Raw genomic sequence first — 22611 nt, forward strand, 5'->3', positions numbered from 1 at the left:
CCTGGGGGCAAGAGACAAAGGAATACCCTCTGTCTTCCAAAGGAGGAAACGTAAACTTACACAGCAAAGAGAGCATACGTGAGAACTGAGAACTATGGACAACATTTCTGTCTAAGGGATAAAAGGCTTGATTTTCCATAGTGGCACAAGAACATTAAAAGAAAAAATAAGTAAAAAAGAAAAAAAAGTCCTTTCTCACTCGGAATCCTCAGTTTCAAATGGCATGTATGTTGTTAGTTGCTATCACATATTCAAGCATGAGTGAATAAACTGTGTTCATCATTTTGTACTTCCCAGGAAACCTATACTCCACACTCATTGATTAAAACATTTTAATGACTCTGATTGTAATTAAACACAAGCATGATTTCCCACATCACAGTTTAAGCTTAAAATACTCGGCTATCTATAGCTTCCTGGGTTGGTGTTAACCATACCATTTTACACCTCTACACATTTGTGTCTGTCATTTTCTCTACTATAAAATATCTTCCAAAAAGTAGATATCCAGTAACCTTAGGGAATTAAACTACTAAAGAGATAAGACAAGGAATCAAATATCATTTCATTTACTAAATGAAAACAAAGTGTTAGTTGCTCAGTCATGTCTAACTCTTTGTGACCCCGTGAACTGTAGCCTGCCAGGCTCCACTGTCCATGGGATTCTTCAAGCAAGAATACTGGCGTGGGTTGCCATTTCCTTCTCCAGGGTATCTTCCCAACCCAGGGATTGAACCTGGGTCTCCTGCATTGCTGGTTGACTCCTTACCATCTGAGTCACCAGGGAAACCCCAAAACAACATTGACTTAATTAAAGCACAAATGTATATTGCCAACTTTAGCGTGCTGGGAGATATTTGAAATAATTTCAGTAAAACAAACCCATGCTACTTTAGCCTTGTTCCACACACACAAAAATAATAGTGAAGAGTGGAGAATTGGGAGAGAACTCTATTATGTGTGATATAAAATATATCCTAAATCTTCTTTCAAAGAGGTAAAAATATAAGTGTAAAAGTGTAATTCTCTAATTATAAGGGAAAAAATATAACATAAAAGAGCCAAATCAGATGAATTACAACCAAGAACAAATTAAAGAGCAAATAGGATGATGACGCATTTGTGAATGCTGCATATTGCTCTACCAAGATCACCAAAAAGAAAAGAAAATAAAAACAATTCTTTGTATCTGATTTTTATTTGAATTTAGGACAGTTGCCAATAAGACAAAAGACTTACTTAAATAAATCTAAAGGCTCCATCATCTGGTGACAATGATAGCATACAGTAGTATATCTCTATCTATGTGTAAAGTACAAAAAAAGTATTTTATAATATCAAGATATCCAAGCTAAATAACTTATTCAATATCTGATTATCTAAGGAGATACAATTAAGAAAAAGCAAATAAATTATGTGCTATATAGTCTAACATTAGCCTGAACTGATTTGTTAAAGTCAGAAATGTACTGATACAGTATGGACACCTAGACAATTGACTAATAATTTTGTTTTTCTTTTTTACCCATGAATCCAAGGAAAGTTTCAGGGAAGACTGATACTAGGTTGTCAATATGGTTAATTAATAATATTGATATTCATGGTCTGAATCTAGTTTTAGTGAACTATACAGGGCTCTGTCATTGGATTGGGAAAGGTCATGTAGCTAGAATGTGCCTATCTGAGAAGCAGGGTATAGTAAGTTCTAATAGAGAATCCATATTGAGTGTCCTCATCTCAGGATGTTCCATTCCTGTATCCTGGGTTCCCGATTCAAGAGAGAAAGTGTGTCCTCTATTGCCCAAGAGAGGGCAGAGGAGTGGAACCTGTGCTTAGTCTTTAGGATTATTTGCTGTGAGGCAACTTTTGGCAATGGGGAATATCCTTATGTAATGCTTTGCATTCAACTGTAAAACTGCATAAACTCTAGCTTCAGAGGCATTGCCATTTAAAGTCCTGTTCATCTTCTTTAGGAATTAAATTTGACTGTCACCCTAGTGCAATTACAAGTGTTATTACAGTAAAAAAAAAAAAAAAAAAAAAACTTGATAAGTGAAGTCAAAATGCATCTCTCCAGCAGGCAAATTTCCTTAGTGATGAGGATCTGAGGGCTTACATTTTAAGCAAGTATTTCTTTTGTCCCACATTGATTGTGCAAATTATCTTATACATCATGAATTAGATTTCTGAATGTGCTTTGAGGGACTCTGGATGTATGTCTTGGTCATTAAAAGTGTAGTAAAACTGAAATTATTGCAAAGACATGAGACTACTTTGTTAAGTAATGAAAGTGTAATAAACAAAGTTAATTAAAGTCAATTCATCCCCAGGAATGAATTTTGCTACTCTCCCAGTAGGGGATTAGGGAAACTCATTTAAAAAATTGTTACATGTAATTTTGGTTTTATATACTTAAAATTATTTTATAATTTGAACTCATTTCCTTTTTAAATTTTTTCTAAACATATGGATGGATTAATGGACAAACCCTACCATTCATACTCCACTTTTATCTAAGATAGGTCATTATATTTTTGGAATACTTCTAATTTTAAATTATATGTATGTACTGGAGATCTGTATGCTTTTTGTAAACATTTTGTAATACATTTAGCTGTTTCATTTTTGTATATTCTCCAGACATTTTCAAATGTAACATTAAAGCTATATATTTGTAATCTAAGTCAGCTAGTTTTGAGATTTGATCATGGAAATTAAAACACAGTTAAATTTGTAACCCAAATGATACCAAACCAAACTTTAAAAATCACATATAGCATATTGTATATCTACTGTACTATTTAAGAGGAATAATTTGATAATTGGCTCTCTCGGAAATTTTATGTTAAAACAATTAGTATCTATTTATTATTCAATCTAAAATAGCTCTTTAATGGATGACTTCTAACAGGAGCACAGTGCTTTTATGCTTTCTCATTTTATCAGCCTTATATTTTCCAAGCATAAAAAAGCAATGCTTTAAAAACAAATTATTTCCTTTTGTGTACATGATTGACTCAAGTAATTTTGAAGGTTAAGACAATGCACATTTTCATAGAAAATGTATAGATAAATCTCAGGAGATTTAATTTCTATTTTTGCTTGAGTTGTCTGCTAGGAGGTTAAAAGCAATGAGTTCTCAAAATGTAGCAATATGGAAGTGATCACATTATATTTTAAAATAACATTTTTTTTTCCTTTAAATCTTACATTTGAAGTGTGAACTCATACATTTTTATGGAGTTTAAGAAGACATCACTGAATGTGTATGAACATGCATAAGTAGTATGATTATTCAAAATATTTTCCTTGATCCAAAATTTGTGATTCTGCAAATTTTGTGGAAGTGATTCCACAATACTTCTGAGTCACTGGGTTTGTACCTATCCATATGCTAACAAAATGAACTCTGTATCTAAGATTATTGTATCTTGTTAATTATCTCTTTTAGCTAATTTACCAGAGAAGGCAATGGCAACCCACTCCAGTACTCTTGCCTGGAAAATCCCATGGACGGAGGCACCTGGTAGGCTGCAGTTCATGGGATCTCAAAGAGTCACACACGACTGAGCAACTTCACTTTCACTTTTCACTTTCATGCATTGGAGAAGGATATGGCAACCCACTCCAGTGTTCTTGCCTGGAGAATCCCAGGGACGGGGGAGCCTGGTGAGATGCCATCTATGGGGTCGCACAGAGTTGGACACGACTGAAGCGACTTAGCAGCAGCAGCAGCAGGAGCAGCTAATTTACAACCATGATTCCTCTCATTGTTATTGTTATGTCTGCTTCTGATTGATTTTACATTATACTTGAATTGAAGTAGAAAAACCTTAGGCAAAGACTTGGAATTTATTTTAAATTATCTATCACAGAACTGTAGTTGTGAACTCCAGGTACCCTATTCCCCATCTTATCTTCCACCTCAATGGCCAATAACCCTTGAACCCCTTTAGAGTTTCATTCTTTTCTATCATACTAAAAATAAATAAATAAATAAGTAGAGTAGTTACTTGTTCCCTCTGTACTTTGACCTTTAATACTCTTGCCTGGAGAATCCCATGGATGGAGGAGCCTGGTGGGTTGCCCTCTGTGGCGTCGCACAGAGTCGGACATGACTGAAGCGGCTTAGCAGCAGCAGCAGCAGCAGCAGCATGTTGTCATTCTTGGCGATTCCTTCTCTTTCACAACTTTAATTCCAATCCACATACAGATAACTCTCAAATTTATAATTCTATTCTTGAACTCTCCTTAGAGATCTAGACATATGTACTGAAGTTCCTGTTTGCTCTCTGCTAGTAAATGTCTCAAAAGTTGCTCAGATTCACATCCAAAACCAAAACCAAACCTTTCTTTGATCTTTCATTCAGTCAAATCAAGATGTTTTCAAGTATTACTTTATAGTTTCTTACAGAATCTTACAGTTTCTTTGTGTGTATGTATGCTGACTCACTTCGTGTTACATTCTTTGTGACCCTGTGGACTGTAGCCCACCAGGTTTCTCTTTCCATGGGATCCTCCAGCAAAGAATACTGGATTGGGTTGCTTTGCCCTCCTCCAGGGGATCTTCCTGACCCAGGGATCGAGCCCGCATCTCCTGCATTGCTGGAGATTCTTTACTTCTGAGTCACTGGGGAAGACCATAGTTCCTTTATAAGGAATCAGATATTGAAATTGTACATGTATCTCAATTATCTGATTGATACTTGTCTTTCCTATTACAGTATAAACCCTTTAAGATAAAAAGAATGTTCTGGTCAACATCTGTCTCCTAGTCAACACTCACATACTCTTTATTTAACAGAGAGTAGGGATGTAACAGAGAAGGCGATGGCAACCCACTCCAGTGCTCTTGCCTGGACAATCCCATGGATGGAGGAGCCTGGTGGGCTGCAGTCCATGGGGTCGCTATGAGTTAGACACGACCGAGCGACTTCACTTTCACTTTTCACTTTCATGCGTTGGAGAAGGAAATGGCAACCCACTCCAGTGTTCTTGTCTGGAGAATCCCAGGGATGGGGGAGCCTGGTGGGCTGTGGTCTATGGGGTCTCACAGAGTCGGACATGACTGAAGTGACTTAGGGGATGTAATAGGCATTTGAGAAATATTTATTGAGCATTGAGTGAAGTGATTCTGGAAGATGAATATCAATAAGAAAAATTGACTGTCAAATATTCCTCTAAATTTTGTGACACTAATAGCCTAGCAAGTAAGAATTATGATTTTTATTAGGCAACAAGTAAACAGTTTTACATTAAAAATTCATTAGTAATATCAAATTAAAATCCTCAAGATAATATCTTCATTTTATACATATATATATATGTATATATAAATATGTAGAAGGCGGGGGCACCCCACTCCAGTACTCGCCTGGAAAATCCCATGGATGGAGGAGCCTGGTAGGCTGCAGCCCATGGGGTCACTAAGAGTTGGACATGACTGATCGACTTCACTCTCACTTTTCACTTTCATGCATTGGAGGAGGAAATGGTAACCCACTCTAGTATTCTTGCCTGGAGAATCCCAGGGACAGGGGAGCCTGGTGGGCTGCCGTCTATGGGGTCATACAGAGTCAGACATGACTGAATTGACTTAGCAGCAGCATATATATATATATATATATAAAATAGAGGCTAGATGGATATATACATACATGCATGCATATATCCATATATAATTTTTTCAAGATGAAACTTTGGTTCAGAGGCATGTGGCAAACTTAGGGAAGTTTTGAAGTTTGGGGGACTTTTCTGTAAAAACATATTGAGAATTTCAACACTAGTTTTGGTTTTTGTCTTTTAAATCTTCTTATTCTTAAAAAAAAAAAAAATCCAATAATTCCCAGTGCATGGCCTAGGAGAAATGGTGCAATGTGTGATTGATCCCTCATAGTTTTAAGTTTCAGTTGCACTCTGGACATAAATTTTCTCTGTCAAACAATCTTTGTTAAGGGCATGCTGGTGTCTGTCTTTCAAAGAGATGAAAAGACAACTTAAATCAATACCTAGAGCTCTAAATAATTTAATTCCTTCATGTGATTAAACTCTTTATCCTTAAAGATTCTATTCCCTTGGTTTTAAGATGGAAAAATATTCAGCATTTGCTTTTATGTGTATATATATATCGCTTTTATATATATATATATATATATACACACACATACATACACACAAGCGCAATTATGAAATCACCTCTTTTTCAAGCAGCAGCCTGTATATTTTTAAGGAGTAAATATTCAACCTTCAGAAGAAATAGCATTAGAAATTTACAAGTTTATTTCAGGAAAGTGGAGAACACATTTAATAAAATAGGAAGGTTTTGTTTTGTTTTGTTTTTTGCCTTATTCTAACAAAATGTCTAATTTAAAAATAACATAGAACTCTTATCACAAATAAATTATGAATTAGCCTTATATCAAGTAACAGAACAATTTAAAAAAGACATGACATAATAAGGTTAATATATTTAAATAGATAGCTTTCCTCTGTTTCTCTCTTTCCAATGAATTTGATGAAACAGAAGTCCTAGAATAAGTTTTGAGACTCTATTCTCTCTGCAGATATCTTTAGTTGTTAAAATTCATGCAATAAGTTGAAGCTTTATGGCTATGTTATAGCTATTTTGGATCAACAATATTCTGGTTGCATTGTATTAATTATTTAAAAAAAATCAAAGTAATAACAGTTACTGATTAATTACAATTTACTCACAATTCCCTTAAATCTACTTGAAATTCAGTGAATTCTTGCTTTTACCACTCCTTCTGTACCTGTTCATTTTCTTTTCCTTTTTTCAACGGGAGCAAATATTTCTTTAGTACTTTCTCTATTCTAGGTGTTTTGCTAAAGAGGTGTGCGTTGTTTTACTTAGTCCTCTCAACTTCAGAATACAGATAATGGTTTGTCCTAATGTTATAAGCAGAATATGGAGATTAAGAAACAGAATTTAAAAAAAATTTTTTTTTTTTTTCACAGAAAAGGACAAGAATACTTTTACTCAGGGCAGTCACCAGATGTACACTTTACTCTCTACATTCCTTTATACCTTCAAGCAATTCTTCTCAAACTGTGTTTAAGAAGCATTTGTGATTCAATTTTTAAAAAAGTTACCTTATTCTCTAAAACAGCACTGAAAAACACTGCCTTAGGGTGAAAGTTTCAGATTGAAATAAAATACAACATCCTAATTACTTTTTTGTTTAGATTTTTTGATCTGGACCATTTTAAAGTCTTTATTGAATTTGTTACAATATTGCTTCTGCTTTGTTTTGATTTTTTGACTCTGAGGCATGTGGGATCTTGGCTCCCCAGCCAGGAATTGAACCTGCATGTCCTGTATTGGAAGGTGAAGTCTTAACCCCTGGGCCACCAGGGAAGTCCCTATCCCAATTACTTTTGAATATCACCAGTTTGATTCCAAATCTAAGCTTATTATTTCTGTACCTCTGAAAGTAAAAATATTTCATTGTATATTTGTGTGAAATACATTAGTCTTCTAGACATATACATATATCCTCAGTCACGGCTATGGCTTCACGTTATATCAGCCTTTCAAACTGCCTGGGTTTTTTATTTTCAATTTTTTTTCTGTTTCTATCTTTACATAACTCTGGAAATAATTGACTTTTTATGTCAGTTCTGATTGTTTAATGCATAGAATATGCCACTGTAATTTCTTATCAATAGTTGACATAATATATGTTTTCTGTGTTTAGGATACAATATTGATTGTCTTATGTAGAAACTACCTATATTTGTTGTTTCATTTTCATTCAACTGATCTTTCAATGTAAATTCTAAGCTAAATATGTAGATTTCTAATTTATTGTTTCTGAAGAGAGTCATTTTCATGGTAATTAACATTTTACAAAGAAACTGTCACCTTTAAAAATTTGTAAAAATGTCAATAGGTTAATTGGTTTTCTGTTTCTTTTTTTCAGATATTTAATAAATTAAGAGAGGGAATTTATTAAGTATAATTTTGTAGTTTAGAATCATGTGCTTGTGTAACATGGATATACTGATCATAAATAATTCTGATTCATTCATTTGATTCTATATTTTAAGGTAAAGCTTTTAATCAGACTTAATTGCAAATGTAAATTCTGAAAAGTATTAAAGTGGAATCTTTAAAACAGCACTGAAAAACAATGTCTCAAAAAGTGAAAATTATAAAGGTAACACATATCATTCTAGTTTCTTTTGACTATCTCCAGATATAAAAAATAGCTACTGGTATCTCACTATGTAGAAATGAATGTGCTCAGTGCACAGATACGCATTCCACCCTTAATAAATTATTAAATCAGGAATGACCTGTGCCTAAGTGTCTTAGTCTGTTCAGGAAGTCATAGTCATATCAAAATACCACAGATAGCAGGCTTAAACAGTAAGCATGTACTTGTCACAGTTTTGGAGATAGGGAATTCCAAGATTAAGATGCCAGTCAGTTTTGTCTCCTGGTGAGGGTTTTCCTCCTTACTTGAAGACAGTAACCTCTTGCTATGGCCTCACATGATGAAGAAAGAAGTGGTGACAAAGATAGAGACAGAAGCTGAGAGAGTTTTATTGTAAGGAACTGGCTCACACAATTATGGAGACCGAGAAGTCCTAGACTCTGCAATTTACAAACTAGAGATCTAGCAGAAAATAATGTAAACTCCAATCTAAGTCCAAAGGTAAAAGAAGACTCAAGTTCAGTTCAGTCGCTCAGTCATGTCCGACTGCCACCCCATGGACTGCAGCATGACATGTTTTCCTGTCCATCAACAACTCCTGGCGCTTGTTCAAACTTACGTCAAACTTGATGATACCATCCAACCATCTCATCCTGTCATCCCCTTCTCCTCCTGCCTTCAGACTTTCCCAGCATCAAGGTCTTTTACAATGAGTCAGTTCTTCCAATCAGGGTGTCAAAGTATTGGAGCTTCAAAGCTGAAGCTGATTTAGCATCAGTCATTCCAATGAATATTCAGGTTGATTTCCTTTAGAATTGACTGGTTTGATATCCTTACAGTCCGAGAGACTCTTAAGAGTCTTCTCTCACTGTATTTCAAAGGCATCAATTCTTTAGCACTCAGCCTTCTTTATGGTTCAACTCTCACATTCATACATGACTACTGGAAAAACCGTAGCTTTGAATAGACAGACTTTGTTGGCAAAGTAATGTCTCTGCTTTCTAATATGCTGTCTGGATTTGTCATAGATTTTCTTCCAAGGGGCAAGCGTCTTTTAATTTCATGGCTGCAGTCATCACCATCTGCAGTGATTTTGGAGCGCAAGAAAATAAAGTCTGTCACTGTTTCCATTATTTCCTCATCTATTTGACATGAAGTAATGGGAACGGACACCATATTTGTTTTTTTGAGTGTTGAGTTTCAAGCCAGTTTTTTCGATCTCCTCTTTCACTTTCATCAAGAGGCTCTTCAGTTCCTCTTCATTTTGTGTCATAAGGGTGGTTTCATCTGCCTATCTGAGGTTATTGATATTCTCCTGGCAATCTTGATTCCAGCTTGTGCTTCATCCAGCCTGGCTTTTCACATGATGTACTCTGCAAATATGTTAAATAAACAGTGTGAAAATATACAGGCTTGACGTACTCCTTTCCCAATTTGGAACCAGTCCATTTGCAGGTCTGGTGCTAACTGTTGCTTTTTACCTGCATACAGATTTCTCAAGAGGCGGGTAAGGTAATCTGATATTCCCATCTCTTTAAGAATTTTCCAAAGTTTGCTTTGGTCCACACAGTCAAAGGCTTTGGTGTAGTAAATAAAGCAGAAGTGGATGTTTTTCTGGAACTCTCTTGCTTTTTTATGATCCAAAGTATATTGGCAATTTGATCTCTGGTTCCTCTGCCTTTTCTAAATCCAGCTTGAACATCTGGAAATTCTCGGTTCACATACTGTTGAAGTCTAGCTTGGGGAATTTTGAGCATTGCTTTACTAGCATTGAGATGAGTGCAATTGTGAGGTAGTTTGAACATTCTTTGGCATTGCCTTTCTTTGGGATTGGAATGAAAACTGACCTCTTCCAGTCCTGTGGCCACTGCTGAGTTTTCCACATTTGCTGGCATATTGAGTACAGCACTTTGACCTAATCATCTTTTAGGATTTGATAGCTAAGTTAAAATAGCTCAACTTGAATTCCATCACCTCCACTAGCTTTGTTCATAGTGATGCTTCCTAAGGCCCACTTGACTTCAAATTCCAAGATGTCTGACTAGGTGATCTGGAGATATTTTTTGAAGAGTTCTTCTGTGTATTCTTTTTTTTTTTAATGTTTCTTTTATTCATTTATATGCTAATAAAAATAATTGTCTTAAGAAAAGTTAGTGATAAGCTGCTTTGCAACCTAATTCTTTTTTTTTTTTAATTTTTTAATTGATGGATAATTGCTTTACAGAATTTTGTGGTTTTTCTGTTATACATCAACAAGAATCAGCCATAGGTACACCCATGTCCCCTCCCTCCCACACCTCCCTTCTATCTCCCTTCCCGCCTCACCCTTCAGTCTGTCCCAGAGCCTGTGTTTGAGTTCCTTGAGTCATACAACAAATTTCCATTGGCTATCTGTTTTACACAAGGTACTGTAAATTTCTATGTCACTCTCTCCATAAATCTCGCCTTCTTCTTCCTCTCTTCCCACCTTTTCCATAGGTCTGTTCTCTATGTCTGTTTCTCCATTGCTGCCATGAAAATAAATTAATCAATGCCATCTCTTCAGATTCCATATATCTGTTTAAGTATACAATATTTATATTTCTCTTTCTGACTTACTTCACTCTGTATAATGGCCTCTAGGTTCATCAACCTCATTAGAACAGATTCAGATGTGTTCTTTTTTATGGCTGAATAGTATTCCATTGTATATATGTACACCAGCTTCTTTATCCTTTCATCTGTTGATGAACTTCTAGGTTACTTCCATGTTCTAGCCATTATAAATAGTGCTGAAGTGAACATTGGCATACATGTGTCTTTTTCAGTTTTGATTTCCTCAGGGCATATGCTTAGGAGTGGGATTGCTTGGTCATATGGTGGTTTTATTCTTAGCTTTTTAAGAAGTCTCTATATTATCTTCCATAGTGGCTGAATCAGTTTATATTCCCACCAGCAATGCAAAAGTGTTCCCTTTTCTCCACACCCTCTCCAGCATTTATTGTTTATAGACTTTTTGATGATGGCCATTCTGACTGGTGTGAGGTGGTATCTCACTGTAGTTTTGACCTGCATTTCTCTGGTAATGAGTGATGTTGTGCATCTTTTCATGTGATTGTTAGCCATCTCTATGTCTTCTTTGGAGAAATGTCTCTTCAGGTCCCTTTCCCACTTCTTGATTGGGTTGTTTGCTTTTCTGGTATGTAGTTGTATAAGTTGCTTGTATATTTTTAAAATTAATTATTGATCACTTGTTTCCCTTGCTATTATTTTCTCCCATCATGAGTGCTGTCTTTTCATCTTGGTTGTAGTTTCCTTTGCTGTGCAAAACTTTTAAGCTTAATTAGGTTTATTTTTGTTTGTTTGTTTGTTTTCATTTCCATTACTCTAGGAGGTGGGTCATAGAAGATCTTGCTTTGACATCTGTCATTGAGTGTTCTGCCTATGTTCTCCTCCAAAAGTTTAATAGTTTCCAGTCTTACATTTCTTGCCTGGAGAATCCCAGGGACGGGAGAGCCTGATGGGCTGTCATCTCTGGGGTAGCACAGAGTTGGACATGACTGACGTGACTTAACAGCAGCAGCAGCAGTCTCACATTTAGGTATCCATTTGAGTGTATCTTTGTGTATGGCATTAGTTTCATTCTTCTGTACATAGCTGTCCAGTTTTCCCAGAACCACTTATGGAAGAGGCTGTCTTTGCCCCATTTTATATTCTTGCCACCTTTGTCAAAAATAAGGTACTCATAGGTGCATGGGTTTATCTTTGGGTTCTCTATCGTGTTTCATTAGTCTATATTTCTGCTTTTGTGTCAGTACTATACTGTCTTGATGACTGTAGTTTTGTAGTATAGTCTGAAGTCAGGAAGGCTGATTCTTCCAGCTCCATTCTTCTTTCTCAAGACTGCTTTGGTTATTTGGTGTCTTTTGTGTTTCCATATGAATTGTGAATTTTTTTTTTTGTTCTAATTCTGTGAAAAAAGCCATAGGTAATTTGATAGGGATAGTATTGAATCTGTAAATTGCCTCTGGTAGTATAGTCATTTTCACAATATTGATTCTTCCTACCCAGGAACATGGAATATCTCTCCATCAGTTTATGTCATCTTTGATTTCTTTCATCAGTGTCTTATAGTTTTCCATATACAGGTCTTTTGTTTCCTTAGGTAGGTTTATTCCTAGATATTTTATACTTTTTGTTGCAATGGTAAATGGTATTGATTCCTTAATTTCTCTTTCTGATTTTTCATTGTTAGTATATAGGAGTGCAAGGGATTTCTTGCAATTGACCTGTATCCCATGACTTTGCTGAATTCGCTGATTGGCTCTAGTAATTTTCTGATAATTTCTTTTGCATTTTCTATGTACAGTATCATGTCATCTGGAAACAGTGAGCATTTTACTTCTATGATCTGGATTACTTTTATTTCTTTTTCTTCTCTAATTGTCATAGCTATGACTTTCAAAACTATGTTGAATTATAGTGATGAGAGTGGACATCCTTGTCTTGTTCCTCATCTTAGAGGGAAAGCTTTTAGTTTTTCACCACTGAGAATAATTGCTGTGGGATTTTCATATATGGCCTTTACTATGTTAAGGTAGGTTCCTGCTATACCCATTTTTGAAGCATTTTTATCATAAATGGATGCTGGATTTTGTCAAAGGCTTTTTCTGCATCTATTGAGATGATCATATGCTTTTTATCTTTCAATTTATTGATATGATATGTCACGCTGATTGATTTGCATAAATTGAAGAATCCTTGCATCCCTGCAATAAACCCAACTTGATCATGGTGTATGAGCTTTTTACTGCGTGTTGGATTCTGTTTGCTAGAATTTTGTTGAAGATATCTGCATCTATGTTCATCAGTGATATTGGCCTGCAATTTTCTTTTTTCATGTTGTCTTTTCCTGGTTTTGGTATCAGGGTGATTGTGGCCTCATAGAATGAGTTTGGAAGTGTCCCTTCCTCTGTAAATTTTGGAAAAGTTTCAGAAAAATAGGCATTAGCTCTTCTCTAAATGTTTGATAGAATTCCCCTGTGAAGCCACCTGGCCCTGGGCTTCTGTTTCTTGGGAGATTTTTGATCACAGCTTCAACTTCAGTGCTTGTAATTGGGTTGTTCATAATTTCTATTTCTTCCTGGTTCAGTCTTGGGAGGCTAATCTCTTCTAAGTATCTGTCCATTTCCTCTAGGATGTCCATTTTATTAGCATATAGTTGCTTATAATATTCTCTTACTATCCTTTGTGTGTTGTCTATGTATCCTTTCTGTGTTGTCTGTTGTAACCTCTCTTTTTAAATTTCTAATTTTATTGATTTGATTTTTCTCCCTTTTTTTTCTTGATGAGTCTGGCTAGTGGTTTGTCAATTTTGTTTATCTTCTCAAAGAACCAGATTTTAGTTTATTAATCTTTGCTCTTGTTTCCTTCATTTATTTTTCATTTATTTCTTCTCTGATTTTTATGATCTCCTTCCTTCTGTTGACTCTGAGGGCTTTTTGTTCTTTTCCCAGCTGTTTTAGATGTAGAGTTAGGTTGTCTATTCAATGCTTTTCTTGCTTCTTTAGGTATGATTGTATCACTACAAACCTCCCTCTTATAATTGCTTTAAGTGAGTCCCACAGGTTTGGGGTCATTGTGTTTTCATTGTCATTTGTTTCTAAGAATCTTTAGATTTCCTTTCTTATTTCTTCAGTAACCTTTTTGTTATTTAGTAATGTATTGTTAATATCCATTGCTGTTTTTTTTTTTTTTTCCCCCTTGTAGTGGAAATCTAGTCTCATAGCATTGTGGTCAGAGAAGATACTTGATAAAATTTCAATTTTCTTAAATTTACTGAGGTTTGATTTGTGGCCCAAGTGGTCTATCCTAGAGAATGTTCCATGTGTACTTGAGAAGAAAGTGTATTCTTCTGCATTTGGATGGGAAGTCCTGAAGATATTAATTAGGTCCATTTGGTCTAATGTTTTATTTAAGGTTTGTGTTTCCTTATTGATTCTCAGTTTTGACGATCTGTCCATTTGTGAAAGTGGGGTGTTAAGTCCCCTACTAGTATTATGTTGCTGTCAATTTCTCCTCTTATGCCTGTTAGTGTTTTCCTTATGTATTGAAGTGCTCCCATGTTGGGTGCATAGACATTTACAATTGTTTTGCCTTCTTCATGGATTGGTCCTTTCATCATCATGTAGTGAGTGTCCTTCTTTGTCTCTTATGATATCCTTTATTTTAAAGTCTATTTTGTGTGAAATAAGGATTGCCACTCCAGCTTTCTTTTGGTTTCCATTCTCACGGAATGTCTTTTTCCACCTTTTTACTTTCAGTCTGTATGTGTCTCTAAATCTGAAGTGGGCCTCCTGTAGGCAGCATATATATGGGTCTTGTTTTTGTATCCATTCTGTCAGTAACTTTTGGTTGATGCATTTAATCCATTTACATTTGAGGTAATCATTGATACATATGTTCCTATTGGTATTTTCTTGATTGTTTTGGGTTTGCTTTTGTAGGTCATTCCTTTCTCTTGTGTTTACTTGCTATGTAAGTCCCTTTAGTATTTGTTGCAAGGCTTGTTTTGTGGTGCTGAATTCTCTTAACTTCTGCTTGTTCATAAAGCCTTTGATTTCTCTGTCAGTTTTGAATATCTTTGCCAGTTATAGTAATCATGGCTGTAGATTTTTCTCTTTCAGTACTTTAAATATATTCTGCCATTCCCTTCTGGCCTGTAGATTTTCTGCTAAAAGATCTGCCATTAATTGTATGGGCTACCCCTTGTATGTTACTTGTTGCTTTTCCCCTCTGCTTTTAATATTCTCTCTTTGTGCTAAATCTCTGTTAGCATGATTAATATGTGTCTTGATGTGTTTCTCCTTGTGTTTAACCTGTAGGGGACTCTCTGTGCTTCTTGGACTTGATTGACTATTTCCTTTCCCATATTGGGGAAGTTTTCAACTATAATTTCTTCAAAAATTTTCTCAGTGCCTTTCTTTTTTTATTCTTCCTCTGGGACCCCTATAGCTCAAATGTTCATGTGTTTAATACAGTCCCCAAGGTCTCTGAGGCTTTCCTCAATTCTTTTCATTCCTTCCCTTTTATTCTGCTCTCAGCAGTTATTTCCACCATTCTATCCTCCAGCTCACTTATCCATTCCTCTGCCTCAGTTATTCTGCTATTGATTCCTTTTAGAATATTTTTAATGTCAGTGATTATGCTATTCATCTCTGTTTTCTTATTCTTTATTTCTTCTGTGTCCTTGGTGATTGTATTAACTGTGTTAAATGCTTCTTGCATTTTCTCCATTCTATTTTCAAGTCTTCGGAGCATCTTTATTATCCTTGTTCTAAATTATCTCTCAGGAAGATTACTTATTTCCTCTTTGTTTATCTGGTCTTGTGAGTTTCCACCTTTCTCTTTCATTTATGCTGTATTTCTCTGTCTTTTCATCTTTTTCTTTTCTAGCTTGCTCCACTTGAGGTCTCCTTTTCCCAGGCTTTAGGGTTGTAATGCTTCTTCTTTTTCATTTTTGCCCTTGGAGAGAAACGTTTGTTGTGTGGTTTGTGTTGATTTATTGTTTGGGGTGATGTCTCTGTCTTCTAGTGGGAGGAGATGAAGTAGATAATTACAGAAATACTGGGACTTATATACACACTTCCACACATACAGTAATAACCAATGTGTTCTAAAGAAAAGAGCACAGGAGATTGACTTGGTGAGCAAGGGAAACCAGAGGTGATATCAACCAATTGAAAGCAGAGATAATTAATGCCCAGTCTGGAAATCTGACCATGAGCAGAGGGCCAACTGGGGAATATAGCATAGAGAGCTCAACAATTTAACTTGTTTGGTGAAACAAGAAAGAGTGAGGGAAAAGGGGAGAATTAAAAAAGAGAGAGAGAGTAAAGAAAGACAGGAAGGGATTAGAAAAGGAAGGGGTGGAGAAGAGGATTTTAAAAATTAAAAAAGAGAGAGAGAAGAGAAACAAATAGAAAAAGATGAATAGATGTATGTGGAAAAGATTTATACATTCAGGAATAGCTACAGCCAGTAAAGAACAGTAGGAAAAGCACTTGAATATTAAGATAAAAAAAAAAAAAAGACTCATCAAAAAAAGAGAAAGAGAAAAAAAGAAAAAAAAACTTAAAATGAATTATTTTCTTTCTTTTTTTCTTTGACAAGAAACACAAAGAAGAAAATTCCACAGCACTACAAAAGACTAATATTGAGGTGGAAATATGTAGGGGGAATAAACTGTGTGATTAATAAGAAAAGAGAAAAAAAATCTTAAAATGATTTTTTTTTTAACAAAGGAAACAAAGGGGAAATCTCCACAGTACCACAAAAAACTAATGTGATGGTGGAAATATGTTGGGGAATAAGCAGTGTGATTTATAAGAAGAAAGAATCTTAAAATGATTGAAAAAAGATTTTTTATAACAAGAAAAACAAACAGGAAAACTTCACAACACCACTAAAGTCTAGTGTGAAGGTGGAGATATGTTGGGTGAATAAACAATGTGATTTGTAAGAGAAAAAAAATAGAAAAATAATTTTAAAAATATTCTCAAGGTCGTAGTTCTTGGTTATGGAGTCTGCCCCTGTGGATGGGGTTGGGTTGTTGTCTTATCATGTTTTCCTGATTCGTGGAGCTTTTGCTTGTGTTCTGTCTGATGGAGCTGGATCTCCTCTCTCTTAAGGGCAGTGCAGTGTCCAGTAGTAGGTTTTGAAGTGTCTATGGGTTCAGTATGCCTTTGGGAACTCTTTTTTAGCTTTCAAGATGTTAAGGCACGTCTGTTTCCACGGCTGCTTCAAAGTGGCCCTCTCAGCTGCAGTGGCCCTCATAACTGCAGTGCCACCAGCCCCTACTTGTCCCTGGGATCATCGCCGGTGCTTCTGTTCCCCACTCCCGCCCTGTGCTGCCGGCCGAAACTTGCTAGGTAGGTACTTGTGTGGATTCTTCTGCATCACAGTGACATGTGGGCTTCCCTCACCTCTCTAAGCTCACCTTCTGTGTTGTGGGGTTTGTGTGCATTTGACTCAGTTCCAGAGGTCCACCCTCTGTGTCGTGGGCTTGTGTGCACTTCTTTCAGCTTCCCAGGCACGCACTCTGTGTTGCGGGGTTGGTATGCACTTGTTTCAGCTTCCGGGCTGGCACCTGCATCGGGGCTAGTGTGAATTTGTTTCGGCTCACCGTGCCCACTCTCTGCGTTGTGGGGTTTATGTGCATTTGCTGTGCCTCACTGCCTACACTCTTTGTTGCAGAGGTTACTCTTCGTGCTGGAAGGGTTGTGTGCACTGCCCAAATTTGTAGGCCTCCCCTCAATCAGCAGCCCAGTCCTGCCCTTTGTGCTGGCTGTGTTTGTCTGGTGGGTCACACTTGGCTGCCTGGGCCCTCCCTCTGAGCTGCATGCCATCTAGGTTTCTTCTGTGTATTCTTGCCACCTCTTATTAATATCTTCTGCTTCTGTTAGGTCCATACTTTTTCTGTCCTTTATCGTGCCCATCTTTGCATGAAATGTTCTGTTGGTATTTCCAATTGTCTTGAAGAGATCTCTAATCTTTCCCATTCTATTATTTTCCTCTATTTCTTTTCATTGATCACTGAAGACTGCTATCTAGCAATCTTGTCCTTATCCTGTCTTTTTTTTTTTTTTACTTCAGTAGTTATGTATTTTCCAGTAGTCATGCACGCTGGTATATGAGAGTTTGACAATTAAGGATGAGTGCTGAAGAATTGATACTTTCAAATTTCAGTACTGAAGAAGACTCTTGAGAGTCCTTTGGACTTCAAGGAGATCACTCCAGCCAATCCAAAAGGAAATCAATCCTGAATATTTATTTGAAGGACTGTTGCTAAAGCTGGAGCTTCAGTACTTTGACCACCTGATGTGAAGAACTGACTCACTGGAAAAACCCTGTTGCAGGGAAAGATTGAAGACAGAAGGAGAAAGGAGCAATAGAGAATGAAATGGTTGGATGACACCACCGACTCGATGGATATGAATTTGAGCAGACTCTGGGAGATGGTGGAGGATAGATGTGTGCTACTGTTCATGGGGTCAAAGAGCCCAACATGAGTTAGTGACTGAAAAACAACATCCCATCTCTAAGTCAATCAGAGAGGGAAAATTTGTCCTTATCATGTCTTTTTCAACTCAGGCCTTCAATAGATTGGATGAGGTCCATCCACACTGAAGAGGATAATGTATTTACTTAGTCTACAGACTCAGATATTAATCTCATCCAGAAATACTCATAGACTGGATAATGTGTAACGAAATACCTGGACTTTCCAATCAAACTGACATATAAAATTAACCATCACAACCTGGGCCTAAATAAAGCTTCATATCAGGTAAAAAGTACCAAATATCACAAATTAGTTATAAAACTTTGATAGATCAAAGTCAAGAGAAATAATATGTTACATTTAGAAATTTGGAGCATAGCAAAGGCCATTATTCTTGGAAGGTTGCCATGGTCAGACCCTATGATAGGTAGAGGTGGGTCTAAGTATTTTCTTTCTCCTCTGTTACATGTCTAGCACATCTTCACAACTGTTAACTCTACTCGGCAACAGAAGCTCTTAGCCCATCACCAGGCACTCAGGTGAGACCCACAAAATCAGCAGATGAAATGACTGTTTTCATCCATCTCTACATGAGCTCCCACTTCACCGACCAGATTGGCTTCTTGGGTATTCCTGTAAACTGGCTTGGTCACTCATGTGTTCAGGTAGAAAAGCAGGTATCCCCCCACCCCCGCCCCACCTTTCAGACTTTAACTTTCCCAGAATCTTCTAAGTATCTGTTATCTAATTTCTATAATATGTCTCTCATTGCCAATAGTCGTGGTGTGCATTCTGGACACTAAAGATAAAGCAATACTATTCATAGAGCACACACTGTCTTGTAACTCATATGTTCACTGTATATTAACATTACCCTATGGGACAGGCATTATCATTATGGTTACATGGATTAAAAAAAACTGAGACAAAAAAAGGTTACCATTTCTCCCCAAGCACAGATCACAGGTCATAGAGCTAGAATCAGAACTCTGCTCTCTCTCTCTCTTTTTTTTTTTAGTTTTTATTTTTTCTTATCTGCTGTAGCAATTTTCTGTGTGAAAATGTGGAGTGGTAAAAGGCAACTTAACCTAAAAGCCAGATATTTTAACAGTGTGAGGTGGATGCCTCCCTGACAAAAACTACATCTGATACAGTGTAAAAGTTGGCAGTTCTGCTAGAGAAATAGACCTATCTCAGTATGCATGAAGCACACCATCTCAGTGAAAGAGCAATTTCTACCCTATAGTTATTTTGCTGAATGTACCCAAAGCATGGAGTACAAACTATATTTCCTAAAATGCTTGCTTCTTCTAACAATTTGGTGGGCGGCAGGTTCTTAGTGGTGTGCTGTGTTCTGCTTTGTGCTGTATGCTGACAGATCTAATCCTCACCAGAGCTGTCTTTCCCATCAGAGATATTTAGAAAGTGTTTTTACTATGAGGATACTTGAGTCGTTACTGACCTTTGTTTTGATGCAGAATCAAAACTGTTTCCATACTATTGTCTCCTTGACTCATCTCAATTATAACCAAACAAAATAAATCTTTAAGACAGAACTGCACTTAGGATTGCTGATTTACTATAGTTTGAAACTAACAAAAGTCTTTTTCTTTCTTCCTAGTGCATTTCAGATGTGATAATAACAAAATAAATCTCCTAGAAGCAAACAAATCTCTTTGGGAGCCAGAGAAAGCTCTTAAAAGAGTCATTTTGAGGTACCCAATTTCCTCTCTTTCACATTTGGATGTTCAGATATGTTTTGGAGAGCAAGGCACTTAAAAGACTAGATATCAGATACCTTGTCTCCTTTTTGGGACACTTTTTGAAAAACAAACCATTTAAATGTGCTGCCTAATAGCTCATTTTATTTCTATCTATCTCTTTCATTTCTTCCAAGGTGTCAAATGTGTTCTAATGGACTCAGACTAACATTTATATATAATGAAAGCAAATGATTTTGAAAAAGAGCATAATAGTGTTTATACCATACAACTTCAGAGGGAAACAGACAAATGTTTTTCTTTCCACACTGCTCTCATTTTTTCTGAATTTGTACTTTACCAATCATCACCTCCACTCTGTGATATTACTGCTGCCCTGCAGAAAACTTAAGCTTATTATTCTGGAAACCAAACTCCTCATTCCCCACCCTTTTCCTGAGGCTTTTTTCAAAGCTTCCTCTCCCTTGCTAACAAAGGGCAGTGAGTTCCCCTGGTCTCTTTGTTACTTCCTGTATATTCCTAGGAAGCAGGGAAGACACTCTGTCTTGAACTGCCCACAGGCACAGACCAAAAGCTCCAAGCAGAATCTACTGTCCTCCCTAGCCAAAGGATCAGAAAAAGGGTGACTTAATAACAGAAAACTACTGGCAACAGTGACCCCAATACAGTGAAACAGAAAAACTGCATCCCTCCCCCACAACCACCCCCCACTTCTGTGACTTCACTGGGGAACATTGGCAACTGATTTTCAAATTCTGTGCCCCCTGCCCAACCCTGGAAGCAGGAGGTGGATAGTGTCAATTAGCAGGGAGCTGGTTTTCCATCCTTCAGACACCAGAGGCAGATGGCAGGCAGCACACTGATTTCACCCCAAGACAGTTTTAGTAGGCTCACAAGCTGAGCTTTCCCCAGTAGACTCAATGAAGCAGGGCAAAGAGGGGCTAGTCACCACTCTGCTCCACCCACACATGTACACTCATCACCAGATTGAGGAACCAAGCAGAACAGAGTCAAGGGCAGGGCAGGTTGGCACTCTCAGCCTTTCCCTTCCCTACCCCTTGTGTCCACCAGACCTTGCTGAAAATTTAGACAGAAAGAAGTGGTACAACATTTCAGGTACTGAAAGAAATGAAAGATCCACCACAAATTCAATATCCAGTGAAATGCATTGAGAATGAACAAGAAGTACAAATTCAGATGAAAAGAAACAGAATTTGTTGCTAGCAAAACTATTCTTCATGATAAGCTAAAGGACTTCTGCAAATAGGCTTGTAACTTCAGAAAAAAAAAGAACAAATTGGAGTAAGAACTGAAAGAATAAACTATCCTTCATCTTATGTGTGCCATATCATATTTTATGTCCAAGGCTAAAATGATATTACCATTTGATATTATGATCAACATATGTAGAGGAAATGCTTAAGAAAATTCTATTGAAAAAGGAGGGAGAGTAAAGATGGTTTCATGGAAGTAAATGTAGATCGAATCATGTGACTCTCTTACATTATGCTTTCTGTGGTTGAAATTGCACTTATAATAAAAATGAAACTCTTCATAAACCTGAGGGGACTCATACACTCTGGTGACATTACACCTTTTGTCCTCACTTTAAACCACTCTCATTCTCCCTTTGGGCTCCTCCCACTCTGACTTTCTCTTACTTTCCCATCTAGGACTTTAACTCATGGGTTCTAATTTCTGAGATGTTTTTCATCTAGTTTACTACTATTTAGCCTTTAAGATGCAAGTTAAAAGTCACCTCCACAGAGAGGACTTCTCTGACTCCAATTCAACCTCAATTAGATACTCTTCCATCACGTCATTCCAATTCCTTCATAGCATGCGATAATGGTTGTCATTGTGAGATCAGAAAAGTATTTATGTCCCTCCTCGCTCAATTCTTTGCTCCATAGGAGCAGAAACCATGTTTTTTTTTTTCCAACTATTATTATCATCACTGAAGTGCAGTTGATTTACAATGTTGTGTTAGTTCCAGGGGTATTGCAAATCATAGGTTTATATATATTCTTTCCCAGATAATTTTCCTTTACATATTATTACAAGATACTGAATGTAATTCCCTATGCAATGCAGTAGGTCCACATTGTTTGTCTACTTTTATATATAGTAGTGTGCATCTGTTAATCCCAAACTCCTAACTTATCCCTCCACATCTTTCCCCAACCCCCCAACCCCCGCCTTTCCCCTTTGATAACAATAAGTTTGTTTTATTGTGTGTCTGCGAGTCTGTTTATGTTTTGTAAATAAGTTCTTTTATATCTCCCTTTCTCGCAGATAGGTCATTTCATATGATATTTGTTTCTCTAGGCTATACACTTTTTACCACTGTCCTCTCACTGCCAGCACAGGACAGAGTCTGGCCTTAAGGAGGAATTCAGTAAAGATTTGTCCAACTGATGAATGAAGTAAAGGTGACTGTTCTCATGGATTTGTTTTAAATACATTTAACATTATAGGCACAATATCTGATGTTTAGGCATTTTATAAAGGCCAATGAAATGTTTTAAACCTGAATGAAGCGTTATTAATTTAAAATATGTAATAAAATACATATTGTAACATTTTTAAAAATGACTGGCTTGACCTGCTCTAAAACACCAAGATCATGAATGTCAAAGGTTTGACATTCTGAGGTACTATTTCAAAA

Source organism: Oryx dammah, unplaced genomic scaffold, assembly GCF_014754425.2.
Source record: "Oryx dammah isolate SB20612 unplaced genomic scaffold, SCBI_Odam_1.1 HiC_scaffold_4, whole genome shotgun sequence".
Lineage (NCBI taxonomy): Eukaryota > Metazoa > Chordata > Mammalia > Artiodactyla > Bovidae > Oryx > Oryx dammah.